General features: G+C 45.1%; 1 protein-coding gene across 1 annotated transcript in view; it reads right to left on the reverse strand.

Moving 5' to 3' along the window:
• cux1a (cut-like homeobox 1a) overlaps positions 1-15,896 on the reverse strand; it is a 237,913-nt gene that overhangs the window by 186,193 nt on the left and 35,824 nt on the right. The gene's annotated exons all lie outside the window — the stretch shown is intronic.

A 15,896-nucleotide genomic window follows, 5' to 3' on the forward strand; every position in this document is an offset into this window, starting at 1 on the left:
AATAAAAAACGTATGGAGCGAAATAGCTTTTCTCACGGCAGAAATTCACCAGCAGCCTTTAGGGTCGCTAGGCATGTAAATGTCATAGGGCAGATCCCAGATCATCAATATTGAGAGAGGTGCCCAGAAGAGATATAAACACTGACTCTAGATCAGCATGGACAAGCCAGGCTAGGAGGAGACTATACTACTATTCAGAGGCCTCCGCAGCCAGGCTACTAGCCTAAACTTTAGAATATCCACACAGAGGATGAAGCACCCTACACAATGTTATGTCTGACTCTGAACCTATATAGACCTATACTCTCATAATGTAATCCACGAGTATCTATAGTTAGTCTGAAGACAATTCCCCATCGGATTGGGACGTGTGAAGTGACTTACTGACAAGCAGTGTCAAGGTGGGCAACTGATGACGCTGTGTATGTGTTTGCGCCCACGCGTGTGTCGTCTCTGCTCTAAGAGAGAGAGCAGGCAGAGAGAGCAGGCAGAGAGAGAGGCAGAGAGAGAAGGCAGAGAGAGAGAGAAGGCAGAGAGAGAGAGAAGGCAGAGAGAGAGAGAAGGCAGAGAGAGAGAGAAGGCAGAGAGAGAGAGAGAGGCAGAGAGAGAGAGAGAAGGCAGAGAGAGAGAGAGAGAGAGAGAGAGAGAGAGAGAGAGGCAGAGAGAGGGAGAGAGAGAGAGAGAGAGAGAGAGAGAGAGAGAGAGAGAGAGAGAGAGAGAGAGAGAGAGAGAGAGAGAGAGAGAGAGAGAGAGAGAGAGAGAGAGAGAGAGGTGTGTGAGAGAGAGAGTGGCAGTCGAGGCTGACATCTGGGAGCCAGATGCAGGGAACAAATCAAGTTAATTAGGCTGGAACTGAGCGAGCCAGACTGCAGCCCCCACTTTACTCCACATAGCTACCACCACCACTACGTCTGGAGGGGCCAGCTAGAGCATACAGTACAGCTCTCTCAGTCTCGCTCGCCCACTACTATCTCCTCCCAGATCCTCCTCAAGTCTGCTATAAGAGCTGTTTCACTGATGAGGAGAGTCTATGAAATAGAGACTGTGTTCCTTTTGGGGGCTTCAGCAGATGTGTCACCCTAGACCCCACTTACTACTTAGGCCCCAACCCTAACATTATTTGGTTACAATAAAAAATGTTGGTGTCTTAAATGTTGGTGTCTTGTTAGGGCCATGTGTGCTTCATATTTCAAGAAAGACACAGTCCATTATTTGATGTGACACGTTATAGGAGTGTTGACGTATAGTAACGGGACGTCAACCTTCGCCCCCAACCCCCGTGGCGCCACCTCTGCCGCGGTGGGCATGCTAATTACAGCTCTGTGGGGTGGGCGCTGGGGGAACTGTTCCCAGGTCATGGTAGAGGGGTTGGTGGGCCTGGCACTGCCACTCTACCCTGCTGGCAACAATGACCCAGGGTCAGGGAGAGGCCCGCTGCGCGTTACCTTCACTTCCCTGTCTCTGGCCGTTAGCGGCGGGGGGCCCATATGACGGAAAGGCTGCAGAAACCAGGGTTTGCCACAGGGGCGCTGAGCAGAGCTGAGTGGAAGAGAAGCTAATAGAAAGGATATAGAGTTTCCTAGCCCTGGGAGCTAACACATTAGCACTGGCTAGCTGTACTGTAGCTCTCAGCAACTGTATTCCCTCACTCCCACTCCTGTTGTATCTAGACTAGAGAGGAATGGATAAGTGAGGGAGGGAAGGAAGAAGGAGGGTGGTTCGGAGAAGTTCCCCCAAAAGCTTCAGTCAAGTTAACACTCTTGAGACTGATTAGCAGATGCTGCTGTTAAGCCCATTATGAAAACGATTTGGCTAATCAACTCAAATTGATTAGCGCCAGGCTTCCTAACCCGAGTCCTAATGCGCCGCCGTGTCTCTGGGACCCCTCTGAGCCCGTCCAGGGGAAAGGAGGAATGGGGTGGAGTTGGGCATGGGGGGGGGGGGGGTGAGTAATTATGTTCTTATCAACAAGACGAGTCAGCCCAACCCCAGCCCCCTGTCCTCATCCACCCACCCACGTAGATAGGGAGGTAAATCCTAAACACCAGTGCCAATTTTAACATGAAAATATTGGTGGAGCAAACTCATTAAAAAAGCTAATATGCATCGAAACCACTAAACACACAAACGTTATTAACATTTAATTATGATCAGTTTACTTCCCATAGTCAAATTCAGCATGAGTATACAATATTGCTACATTGTCTGAGTATTGGGACGCAGTCAAAACACCTTTCTGAGTGCGTCTGCCTGCCTGTTACCAAGATTCTGCGGTTAAGAATAAAGCAACTCCCTCGCTTCATCTATTGAATAGTTAGTTCCATGGGTATAACAGTATGACATCAAACATTAAAGCTGCAATATGTAAAGTTTTGGGCGACCTGACCATATCCTTTGCTAGGAGATAGTAAACATGATTCTTGATCACTTTTCAGCTAGCTAGCTAGAAGACGTGGTAAACAATGAAGTTGACACATATCAGTCCAATCAAAGTTACCGGAGAAAAGACGTTGACTTATAGAAGGCAGTGCCTTCTTGGACGGACACTACCAATGTAACTCTATGGCAGCAACCAAGGGGGAAGAAGCTGCCTGGCCCTCAGTGGGCTCTCCCAGAAAAGTGAATGTGTCCAGGCTATATGACATTCGCAGGCCTTGGTGTATAGAAACAGGCATTTTTAGTTCAGCCTAGGCTATATTATTTACTGTATGGCATAGCTGTAGGAGCTATGGCATAGGCTAGTGAGAATGCTAGGGTAACACACAGACCACGGCTTATACTAATTAAAAATTAATCGTCACAAACGCTGACTATACCATCATAGGGGGACGTGACCAACTTCACCAACACTAATAGGAGGACAGATGTGCCCAAACCCCTCCCACATTTCCTACCCCCACCCCCCTCAGTATGTCCCACCCTCCCCCATCTCCAGGCTCCATAGCGTCGGCCCTCTCAGCCTTTCTGTCCGTCTGCCTACATCGGGCCCTGCCGCCTCTCACAGCAGCCGTGCTTAAATAAAGGACCAAATTGTGCTCTATAATGGCTTTATAATTTTTGTAATGGAAGAATTTTGCTGGCTCAGGCAGTGGTGCTTGTCTTAGTTAATTTGTTCAGTAGTAAACGCTGATGGAACAGATTACCGCGCTCCCTCGAGAGCTTGCCTGTGCCAGATGCTATCAACTGCATGCGCTGAGGGAAAAATATCTCCCTACCTCCCTCCCTCCCTCCCCCTGCGTCTCAGTCTCTCCCCCTGCGTCTCAGTCCCACCCCCCTGCGTCTCAGTCTCTCCCCCCTGCGTCTCAGTCTCTCCCCCCTGCGTCTCAGTCTCTCCCCCCTGCGTCTCAGTCTCTCCCCCCTGCGTCTCAGTCTCTCCCCCCTGCGTCTCAGTCTCTCCCCCCTGCGTCTCAGTCTCTCCCCCCTGCGTCTCAGTCTCTCCCCCCTGCGTCTCAGTCTCTCCCCCCTGCGTCTCAGTCTCTCCCCCCTGCGTCTCAGTCTCTACCCCCTGCGTCTCAGTCTCTCCCCCTCGCTCCCTAGAGAGGACTAGAGAGGATCCTGACAGTATTTACTAGGAGACAGACACCCCTCTATACTCCCTGCCTACTCCAACCAAGTTCTCCTCAAAACAGACCGGATCACAAATGTAATCTCAAGATCATTAAGGGTAGTTGAGGGAGGGGGGTTGGTTAGGGGCAATGGAACAATTGACTGTGATTAAAACCAATAAAAGGCAGAGGGCATTTTCTAAAGATGGTATTGTTGTGGAGAACTGCTGACCAACTTCAGATTCATGCAAAAAGCTTTTCAAGATGCAGCTTTGAATCTTTCCAAATAGATTAACATGATAGGCTGACAGTCATAAAAGTTAATTGGGTAACAGCAGACAAAACAAAGTTGATCTGCGCATCAGCTGACCCCATTTCTTGATTATAAGCAGGTGCAGGTTTTCAAAAAGTTAACTACATTTATCCTCCCTTAAATAGGCACGTGCAGAAAAAGACACAAAGTCATTATCTAGACCTACTGTATGTGTGTAACACAAAACGAATGGGGAGCAGATATTGCCGCTACACTGTTGGAGCCGCATTCTTCCCAGTCTCCCTCTCTGTGTGTGTGTCTTATCTCCTAGGACATCTGTATAATGAAGGTTGGAACACGCCACACTGCCACGACTGAAACAACTCTTCTGTTCAGGCGCACTTATTGAGTGACAACACCACCAATGACTACCCGTCTGCAATCTGCACTCACCTCTGTGCCTCACACACCACACTGCAGTCTGGGAATGTACTGTACTACTGTAAAGGCCAGAAAAACAGCACTAAGCAAAACCATAACGTTACACAAGGTTAATGAGGTGCAACTAATTTCCAGAATTACATTTATCAAAGTGGCCGTCCTGATAGTCTCCTTTTTTTATATACGTGAATCTATTATTTTCTCGATCCATGTTCACAGATACAGTTGAAGCCGGAAGTTTACATACACCTTAGCCAAATACATTTAAACTCTGTTTTTCACAATTCCTGCCATTTAATCTTAGTAATAATTCCCTGTCTTAGGTCAGTTAGGATCACCACTTTATTTTAAGAATGTGAAATGTCAGAATAATAGTAGAGAGAATGATTTAATTCAGCTTTTATTTATTTCATCACATTCCCAGTGGGTCAGAAGTTTACATACACTCAATTAGTATTTGGTAGCATTGCCTTTAAATTGTTTAACTTGGGTCAAACGTTTTGTGTAGCCTTCCACAAGCTTCCCACAATAAGTTGGGTGAATTTTGGCCCATTCCTCCTGACAGAGCTGGTGTAACTGAGTCAGGTTTGTAGGCCTCCTTGCTCGCACACGCTTTTTCAGTTCGCCCACACATTTTCTATAGGATTGAGGTCAGGGCTTTGTGATGGCCACTCCAATACCTTGACCTTGTTGTCCTTAAGCCATTTTGCCACAACTTTGGAAGTATGCTTGGGGTCATTGTCCATTTGGAAGACCCATTTGTGACCAAGCTTTAACTTCCTGACTGATGTCTTGAGATGTTGCTTCAATATATCCACATAATTTTCCTTCCTCATGAAGCCATCTATTTTGTGAAGTGCACCAGTCCCTCCTGCAGCAAAGCATCCCCACAGCATGATGCTGTCACCACCGTGCTTCACGGTTGGGATGGTGTTCTTCAGCTTGCAAGCACCCCCTTTTTCCTCCAAACATAACGATGGTCATTATGGCCAAACGGTTCTATTTTTTTGTTTCATCAGACCAGAGGACATTTCTCCAAAAAGTACGATCTGTCCCCATGTGCAGTTGCAAACCGTAGTCTGGCTTTTTTATGGCGGTTTTGGAGCAGTGGCTTCTTCCTTGCTGAGCGGCCTTTCAGGTTATGTCGATATAGGACTAGTTTTACTGTGGATATATATACTTTTGTACCTGCTTCCTCCAGCATCTTCACAAGGTCCTTTGCTTTTGTTCTGTGATTGATTTGCACTTTTCGCACCAAAGTACGTTCATCTCTAGGAGACAGAACGCGTCTCCTTCCTGAGTGGTATGACGGCTGCATGGTCCCCTGGTGTTTATACTTGCGTACTATTGTTTGTACAGATGAATGTGGTACCTTCAGGCGTTTGGAAATTGCTCCCAAGGATGAACCAGACTTGTGGAGGTCTACCATTTTTTTTCTGAGGTCTTGGCTGATTTATTTTCATTTTCCCATGATGTCAAGCAAAGAGGAACTGAGTTTGAAGGTAGGCCTTGAAATACATCCACAGATACACCTCCAATTGACTCAAATGATGTCAATTAGCCTATCAGAAGCTTCTAAAGCCATGATATCATTTTCTGGAATTTCCCAAGCTGTTTAAAGGCACAGTCAACTTAGTGTATGTAAACTTCTGAACCACTGGAATTGTGATACAGTGAATTATAAGTGAAATTATCTGTCTGTAAACAATTGTTGGAAAAATTACTTGTGTCATGCACAAAGTAGATGTCCTAACCGACTTGCCAAAACTATAGTTTGCTAACAAGAAATTTGTGGAGTGGTTGAAAAACGAGTTTTAATGACCTAAGTGTATGTAAACTTTCCGACTTCAACTGTATGAGTCAGAGATTGCAACGCTGTATGATTGTGTGTGTACTGTATAGTATTGAGGGTGCATAGTCCAGTTGAATTTTGTTAATACATCAGCATATAGGCCTTCACAGTACATTGACAGCTTTACTAAAAAGACAGGCCATGCCAACTAGACTAGAGCATTGGGCTATTATCAAAACACATGGAGAAGTAAATGAGGGAGGGGGGGGTGTCAGAGGGAGCTGTCTAGCTCTGGGTACCACTTCAAAGCAACTTTATAGCAAAATAGCAAATACAACTGTCTGCTCTTTCCTGGCTGCTCCAACAGCTGCTGTTAACATTAAGAGGAGGGCTAATCTATTTGCATTGCAGTGAGGCGGCACACTAAAACCTTCATCAAAGCCTTATGTTTTATTTTCGCTAACACTACCAGTTAAAACAGAACTGGCTTTGTGGCCACACTAGGCTAATCATACTCGTTGACCCAGTCTCAAAAGCTAGGCGGTTGTTTACACAAGATCTCAGAATAGGTATTGGAACAAGGAGGTCCGATTAGAAACCATCGACAATACGTATTTGGCAATGCTTGTGTGAATTTCACCTTGATGTGTGTATGTATGTGTGTGTATGTATCTAGGAGATAACTCAACCTTCAGTCCTAATCCGTTGACTTGAAGCGGCGGGTAATGCATACTAAAGCACTCATAATGGTCTGGTCAGAGTGAAGTGTGCCTTAAGCAGAATAAACTGGGAGCAATAAATTGGCGTGTCAGTTTAACCTACATGGAGAAGGGGGGGATTCACATTAACATTGTTTTCTAATAAACGGCCCAGTGTTCAAACTGCGCCCCGGTGACAGATTTGTGACGGATGTTTTAATAGGCTGTGAATCATACATCAGCAGACTGGGAGGAGACTGACAGTGTGCTGTGGTGGTAGGGATGTACTATTGAACAAACGTCCCCACAAGGAAGGAACACACTGTCCTCATAATTCACAGTCCTTCTACAGACCATCCTTAACAGCATCTTTAAAGTAATATCTCTGCAAAATAAATAAACTCATATTTATGTATTCTTATCTAGGGGTTTTATCGTTTTTATTAGCACTGTGACCTAGGAGCGTGTGTTTTAATTGAATTTCCCCACCATGAGGACCTCACCTAGCCGAGCGTGCCCACAATGGAATCATTGTGCCTGTACAGATCTCACCTTGGCTATGACCTTCCTCCTGCCTGACTGACTGCCAGATCAACCAATCAAAACCAGCCAATTCGCTGGGAGGTGGCCTCTGGAGGGCATGGTGCTCAAGTAAGAGAAGGGGAGGAGAATATATTATCTGAGAGTAGTAGCAGCCATGCCTCATAACCAAGAGGATTGCTCTTTGAAAAACTTCAGTGGTCATTGAAATGTCATTGGCCTCTTTGGTAACAACAACTCCCACAGAGTACATTCTGAGCACACAGTTTCTCAGAATGGGTGCTGGTTCTCACAGGGAGTGAACTACCTCTGAGAAAAAATTTAACCACTCCATCCAATTAAGCGACATGCAGGCCATTATCATACATGTGTATGCTAATTCCCAGCATGTAGCTTTACGGTAAGAACAATAAGGTGGTTGTTAACCGATGAAAAACACCCATTCACTCTGGAGTAGGAGTACAGCGGTTTATGGCACCGCATTCCGCATGTTAATAACTCATAATGATGCTGTGGGCTACAGTCATAAAACCCCAATTCATTGAGAATGGGAATGCATCAGCTGAGCCCTATATCGGCCTATAACAGGGGTCAGCAACAGGGGTCAGCAACAGGGGTCAGCAACAGGCGTGCAAGTCATTTTTTTGCCATCCCTCCCAAGTAAAATAAAAAAAATAAAGAATACTAAAATCACCAGGAAATCTGTTCAAAGTATTCCTGCGAATAAAAAAAGACACGTGATTGTGTCTCAATGTAGTAAAGGTATGAAATTATTGTTATTTTTAAATACAATCTCTTTTTGGGCATAGTTGTGGTCAATTTGCAGTATGAAAATTATTATAATTATGTTTACGGCCCTCTGACCATCCACTCGGACAAAAACAGGCCCGCAGCTGAATCTAGTTGCCTACCCCTGGCCTATAGGTTGGTCAATATGAAACTCCAATCTGAGAACCCTATGAAATGTGTCTGTCATGAAACTAAGAATAATGTGTGTTTTGTAATTTACTGGAAACGTCAAGTAAATAAAGACAATGAGCGATGACTCGTGGCATTTATGGTACAGTACTTCAACTAGCAGAAACAGGTAATGGGTCATCCCCATTCAACTTGACCAATTTGCAAACTTTGTTTGATCTCACAATCTAACTGCTCTATAAATCAGGCCTATGGTTAGATGTTCTCTCCATTTACAACTGATAGCCAATCAAAGACCACATGCTTGGCAGCAGACCAACACCCCCCCACCCCTGTCGCTATGTAAGCATCAAAACTTTGATTGATTAGTCTGAGGGGGCGGGGTTGCCTTCTGCTGGTGCTACTGATGTTGTAACATCTGCCTTGCGTGAGGCTTGTTTACATGCAAGCATTATGTATTCACTATAATCAGTCTATAATCACAAGCTTTATGGAGGGCTCTTCAGTTGTGAAGGATTAGGTGATTATGAGAACAAACCGGGAGAGGTAGAAGAGAGGGGGGGAGAAAAGTATCTTTAGGACAGAAGCTTTATTACTGTGAAGCTGCTGTGCAGATTGTGGCGCTCTGCTCTGCCCTGCCAGGGTCTATGGGTGGATCAATCCTGGAGGGTTCTCGGCGATATCAAACGCGCTCCAGCCCCGTAATGATTGGGGACTGATTCACTCACTCTCGGACAATTCTCCCAATCTCGCTTCAACCTCTGATTTATTATGCAACAAGATAGCTGTGATTCGCTTCAAAAAGATTCCCACTCAGCTTCATAAGGAGGCCCAGAAAGTGAGCTGAGCTCCACAGAAAAGTAGTGGATATGGCACAGTCAGCTAGGTTCAAGATCTGCCAGCTGATGTTTAGGCTGCTTCTATCATGCTAACCACACGCTCGCGTTGCAAATTAAATTTGCACATAGATGTTATTCAATCATTTAATCTAAAACGGCTCGCGCGCATCAACTATCGTCTACATAGCCAGGCGCTAAAATAGAACTTGGTTCTCTACAAGTTCTATTTTTCTCTCCAAGTTCTATTTTTCTCTCCAAGTTGGTTCTATTTCTGACGCTTGACGCGCTGCAAGTCCCGCCTCTCCCATCGCCTCATTGGTTTTTAGGAGCATATACCCACATGGGTGATTGAAAGATGAACTGAGGTTCACACTCCAGTCTTGGTGGTGGTAATGCACCTTAAAGTTGGTTGCCAACCGACATATAAAGTCCACAGAAGAAGAAGAAGACTAGAGGAGAGATTTCTAGAAACTAACTAGGTTTCCCCTTTAATCTGTGGATTAAATGTCAGCGTAGAGAACACACAATTGTGTGTGACTCAAAATGGGTCAAAATTCAACAAAGATACAGAAAAAAAGGACCTTGTGCATTTCTGGTAAAATAACAACCCAATGTTTATACCAGGACAAATTATCCAGCAACAGCAAGCTAGCTAGCTAAATGTCCATGAATGTTTCACGTGTTTTGACCTGTCCCCAAATTAATATACTTGGTTCAGAGTTCGTTTTGATATTTCAACCTGCGTGTCTGGATCGCATCTGGTGTGGATGTACAAAATCAACATGCGTGCGATTGCGTACGCAAGAGCGTACCCGGTCTAGACAGCATGTAATGGCGCAAATACCAGAACTTTGGTGACGCAGTGAGAGTGGGCATAATGAAGTTGTCCGACTCGAGAGTCAGAGCACGGCCGTTCTCTCAAGACCTTTACCGTCCCCACAATGTATCCGCTGACCAGACAATGAACATGGTAAACCACTTAAGATTCCTCGACTTGACCCTTGTGGCACGGTGGAGAAGAGAAGGCCAATGACAGACATGCTCTGAGGGGGGAGTGGGTGATTAAGTGTTTGACTGGTTGGTTGGTTGGACACTATAAAGGGTTAACAGGGAGAGAGGAGACTGAGGAGGGAAAAAAAATCAAAGTTTTAACATCTCCCTCAATTACAATGCAGAGATAAGCCAACGCTGCTAAAGGACAAGATGTGGAGGGGGGAGGAGGGGAGCGGGGGGCAGGCGTTTTTAGCTCATCTATACTTACAATTGGGTGTAATGGTGTGTGCACACACACGTAGCCCCCCCCCCCCACACCACACCAACATACACACATTGGTATAGGGAGCTGGTGGTAGCCTCCACCCACATCAATCCACATTCCTCAAATACTTTCCAAGCTTTACAGCGACTAATTAGAGAAATTATACAACTTGCTAAGAGGAGAGTTTAACTGGACCTCTTTGAATAAGGGGGGAGTTCAGTTTTAGTGACTACCAGGCTAACATTGACCAAGTCCTTGGGGTAAATTTGGAGAAACAAATAACCACCAAGCAAGCAGCACATAGTGTTCTAAGTAAGACAAATATTCACTCCGGGTAACTGTTTGATTGCATACATCGTGTCTAACTCCTAACAGAGAGCAGTGCAGATTTCAAATGGCATAAGACAGCACAATGGAACAAAGAAAGCAGGAAGAAGAATAACAATTGCCTGTCCTTCATTTCCTCTCAGTGGGAATAGGCTGCGCAACAGGAGAACTATATAAAACTTGTACAGTGGATTGAGTGCACCTTCTCTGCCTCCCTCTATCTCTACCATTGTTTACTCACACCTGAGTGCCACATACACAACCCAGGCTAGACTGCTCACCGCATTGCTCTGCTCCAAGACAAAACAACTCACTGTCACACCGAGCCCCAGAGTGCTGTGTACGCCTCACAATGCCTATGACAAGAGCCCACACGCTCCCGCCATCTTTCCATCTATTACCCTGCAAAGAGAATGAAGCCCTTCACTGTGAGAGACAGACAACACTTTTCTATTGAGAGGGAGGGGGAGAAGAGAAAAAAACCGACTGTGCCATCGTGTGATGTCATTATTAAGAGACGGATTCTCTGCGTAATGAAACCACTTTATCACAGAGGCCTTGCTTTTCTATGACACCCACAGTCATAGTATGAGAGAGTCGGACTAGGGCTGATGTGACGGCTCTCTCCTAGACCCAGTGTTGCTGGTGTCTCTTTGCTGACATGTACATATACTGAACACAAATATAAAACGCAACATGCAGCAATTTCACAGATTTTACTGAGTTACAGTTCATATAAGGAAATCAGTCAATTGAAATAAATTCATTAGGCCCTAATCTATGGGATTTCACATGACTGGGCAGGGGTGCAGCCATGGGAGGGCATAGGCCCACCCACTTGGCAGCCAGGCCCACCCACTGGGGAGCCAGGCCCAGCTAATCATAATGAGTTTTTCCCTACAGACGGGCTTTATTACAGACAGAAATACTCCTCAGCAACACCCCCTCCCAACCCCTCCTCAGACAATCCCGCAGGTGAAGAAGCCGGATGTGGTCCTGGGCTGGCGTGGCTACACGTGGTATGCGGTTGTGAGGCCGGTTGGACGTACTGCCAAATTCTCTAAAATGACGTTGGAGGCAGCTTATGCTAGAGAAATGAACATTCAATTCTCTGGCAACAGCTCTGGTGGACATTTTTGCAGTCAGCATGCCAATTGCACGCTCCCTCAAAACTTGAGACACCTGTGGCATTGGGTTGTGTGACAAAACTGCACATTTTAAAGTCGCCTTTTATTTTCCCCAGCCCAAGTGCACCTGTGTAATGATCATGCTGTTTAATAAACTTCTTGATATGCCACACCTGTCAGGTGGATGGATTATATTGGCAAAGGAGAAATGCTCAATAATGCAAACAAATTTGTGCACAACATTTGAGAGAAATAATCTTATTGTGCATATGGAACATTTTCTGGGATTTTACACTTTACATGTTGCCTTTCTATTTTTGTTCAGTGTATATTTTTTGACTAATGCTCAGGGTTAAAAGTCCCATCACCTGTCAGTGGTGTTTTTCTTGGAGCATGTGACCTCGGCTAGACAGCCTTAAATTCCTGTCAGGAAGCTAACTGAAGCCGATTACAAAATCAATAGCAAAACAATGGAGGAGCCGGGGCCTTGTGCAGGGAAGAGGAACCCTTCAGACGGAGCCTGTGAAATACAGCCTCTCATAACCTGCCCCTATAAATCCCAAAAATATAGTTACTTATACTGAGGTGGCTGTGTTTAATCCCACTCCCAAAGGTTTATCTAAATTCAGCACTACAAAAGTACATTGATTAGAGATGATAGTAATACATTTGAATGCAAGCCTGTAACTTCTGAAAAACTCTGCATGCAATGATCTGCCAATCTCGTCTTTCTGCTGATCTTGCCACTATAGTTTTTGTTTTTTTATGGCAGAATAAATTACTTAAGTAATTTGATCTAGTTCTAGTTACTGTATGCAGAAGCAAGGGGAAAATACAGTTGAAAATGTTTGAATACGGGTGTTTGACTGTAAACAGTGTTTGCCCCTAATCCTTTTCCTTGGTAGTGTTGGCTGGTGGCCATAAGGTCTTATTTCCCTCCATAAGGGTACTTGGCCAACAGAAAGACCAAGGTATTCTCATCATGCATGGTGACAAAATTACACAAGACCACTATAAGACCTTCAAATTATAAAATAAGAAGGGACTGAAACAAAACACACTGTCACCTGCTAGTAGTAAACTTTATTAGCAGTTAAGAGCCTACATTCTGGCCACTAAAGCCTGGATTCAGAGTGAGGTACAGTACACGAGCTAACAAGTGCTGCATTATATCAAGGAATATTCCGATGGTATCTCATTCACAGGCTTTGCTGCTCAGCCCCTTCCATGCATTAGCATTTTAACACTGGGTGGGGAGGAATGTGTTTACTCTGATGACTGGGGCTACGCGCTGCATTAATTATGATGCAGAATTATAATTTAATATTAGCATAGCCACGGCGCACAATGAATGAACAGAGGGGAGCGCTGGGCTGGCTTGTTTACGCCGGTGCAGAGGAGACAACAAGTGGGTGATTGTTGTCGGAGCGGAGGAGACGCAGACGAGAAGCAGACGGAATGCAGTGGGTTGGCTGTGACCTTGATTGTGATGTGTGTGCCGTAGTAGTGGCAGACGGGGCGCTGGGTAGTGAAGGCTGCGCCGTGCCCTCGCCCTGCTTTAACCTTGGCACAGCACCCTCAGATTCACAGCCTCCGCTTTCTCACAGTTGTGTACTGTAAACAGGAAACGCACTGGCAAACAGACACATACGAAAAAACGATTGTGCCGGAAACTATCACTGCTACAGTAGTGAAATGTGGAGAAGTAGTAAAAGTACAACAAGCTCGTCGTTCTCTTTCCTGGAGACGCTGCTTCCTGCTCGGCTGCTCTGAGAGGCGAGACAAGCGTGCCGTGAGCTGTGGTCTGCGGTCAGAGTCAGGTTTCCTTTTCCGCATTACACCAGGGCCCGTGAAACGCAGCCTTTGTTTGGGTTTGTGTTGGTTCTCACAAACACAATGCTCAGACACCACTGTCACGCACCCCACTATAAGGCCTGCGTGGACTTATTAGTGCACTTATTAGGGTTCCTCATCTGGCACTGGGGAGTAATGGGACACATCAGGGGAACAGGAATGTACAGCATGACTAGCCTATCTACAACATCTGAGGTATAGATCCAGAGGTAGGCTATGCTGAGACAATCCCTGAGATCATCTAGCTTCACTCAACTGAGAATATAGAGCTACATTATGGAAATTTACACAGACTTTCACACTTGTGCATGTGTGTGCATGATGTGGTGTATACCCAAGCCAATAATCATGGCACAAACTCTTCACCTCTGAGGTTTAAAGTCTGCCTTGAGTTTATAAGAAACAAACTTATCGCTCGGTAGGCCAGTTGCTCATCGAGTTGTTTTATCTATCGACACAGCTCAGGTATTTTCAGTAAACTGCTGGAATCTGCCTAGGATGTTTTGGTTTGGGCTCCTTGAGCCAACGTTAGCGTCTGACCTTCCTGAATGAACCCTTGCTTGATGATTACGACGGGCCTCTCTTTTCTCTGAAGCGAAACTCTCTGAGTGAGGCAGACATCTCCCTAGAACCCGGCCGGGCAGGGGAGAGACACTATAAGGAGGATAGACAAATAAACCAAAGTGGAGAATGCAGCTACTACAAGAGGTACCAGGCTAGCATTGAAAATAGAGGGTCAATTACGGTAGCGGTATTGGCCTTCCAAACGTTTGATTTGAATTTAATTAGACATTGAGAGGATGAGAGGAGGATAGGGAGGGAGGTCTGGACAAAGGGCCCCTACAAGGATTTAACGTTACTTACCGGGGGTGGGTTGGTGAGGATATTGACAACGGGAGATAGGATCTGGGACTAGCAAACTGTTTCAGGAAAGATAAGAGCTCAAATTTCTACATGAGCAACAACAGAATGGAGACAGTACTAAGGCGTACAATACAACAATAAATGGTTACCTCTAAGCTCATCTGAATGTTCTGTCATTAAACTCCAGTCAAAAGAGTTAAATTAAAAAGCACAGGGAGAGAAAATAAACATACGATTCTAGAAAGCACTGGAGCAGCCAAGATTAATTGCATCCAGATAACGCCTAGGGGGGGAAAAACACAAAGGGGTCAAGTCATTCCGAGGTCAACGAAACTGCTCAACCAGTCATGGTCAAGTTCATGTTCATCTCACCCTGCCTTAGACTAAGAGAACACAAATTAGAGGATTAAAATGGCAAAACAAAATGGAAAATGCATTAGCTTTCGACTGGGGCTTCTCTTCTCACGACATCCATTTTGGAAAAAAACATCAATTTGTGGGGCTGGAGACGAGCATTCTGCTGGCTAATTATCATGCGGGGCCTGGACCAGATTAGTGGGCTTAAACCTCTCTCTCTGCTCCGTCCACCAGAAGTTGAAGTGTTATTCTGGCTGACTGGCTGAGATGAGCCCTTATCGCTGTGTGGAGCTCCTTGAGAGACCGAGGAGCTGGGTCGCTGCACTAAGAGATGAATTAGGGGCCAGGACCAGCACCATCAGATAACACCTGATAATAACCTAGGGCTACACGATATGGGCAAACAATGTAATTGCAATTTCTTTTACCAAATATTATACATGCGATTATACATCAAAACACTTGGGTAAACTGTTTGATTCTAAGAAATAGAATGATCGTTCTGATTTTATGGTTGGAATACAGTGGGCACTTGGAATGCAGTTTTGTTTTGCATGACAACAAATGAAAAAGCAAGGGAAGGGATGGTTGTGACAGAGTAGGAACCAAAGTGTTGGTTAGTGTTTCCAATTGGACCCTAATTAGATATAAGATTTTTGAATATTCTTCACCTTTTCCTAGTGTTGCACGGTATACTGAAACTTATGTACTTTTTTGATACTACAACATGAAAAACGGTTCGGTACTACAATTTTTGTTACTTTCGGTACTTCTGTCAAATGTGTCTCACGTCATACACGTGTTGAGAGGATCAAGTCTGTCTAGTAATTTGTCTGAATCTTCTCAAGGAAGCTGTAGTAATTTATCCAGGCTACTTGCAATTGAGCATACAGCTGACACAGCGCGAGCCACTTTTGAGAAGCAAGTGAAAGAAGACAAAATGCCAATAGCATGGCTTCTGCTAACGAAAACGTCATACCTCCACGCCGCCACCTTGTTGACAAAACTGGCTCCAGAAGTAAACTATGGGAATACTTTGCTTACAGAGCAGATGATGATGTAGCCTAGGCAGCCAGATCTGCA

Source organism: Coregonus lavaretus (assembly GCF_964263955.1).
Source record: "Coregonus lavaretus genome assembly, chromosome: 15".
NCBI classification, from domain to species: Eukaryota; Metazoa; Chordata; class Actinopteri; order Salmoniformes; family Salmonidae; genus Coregonus; species Coregonus lavaretus.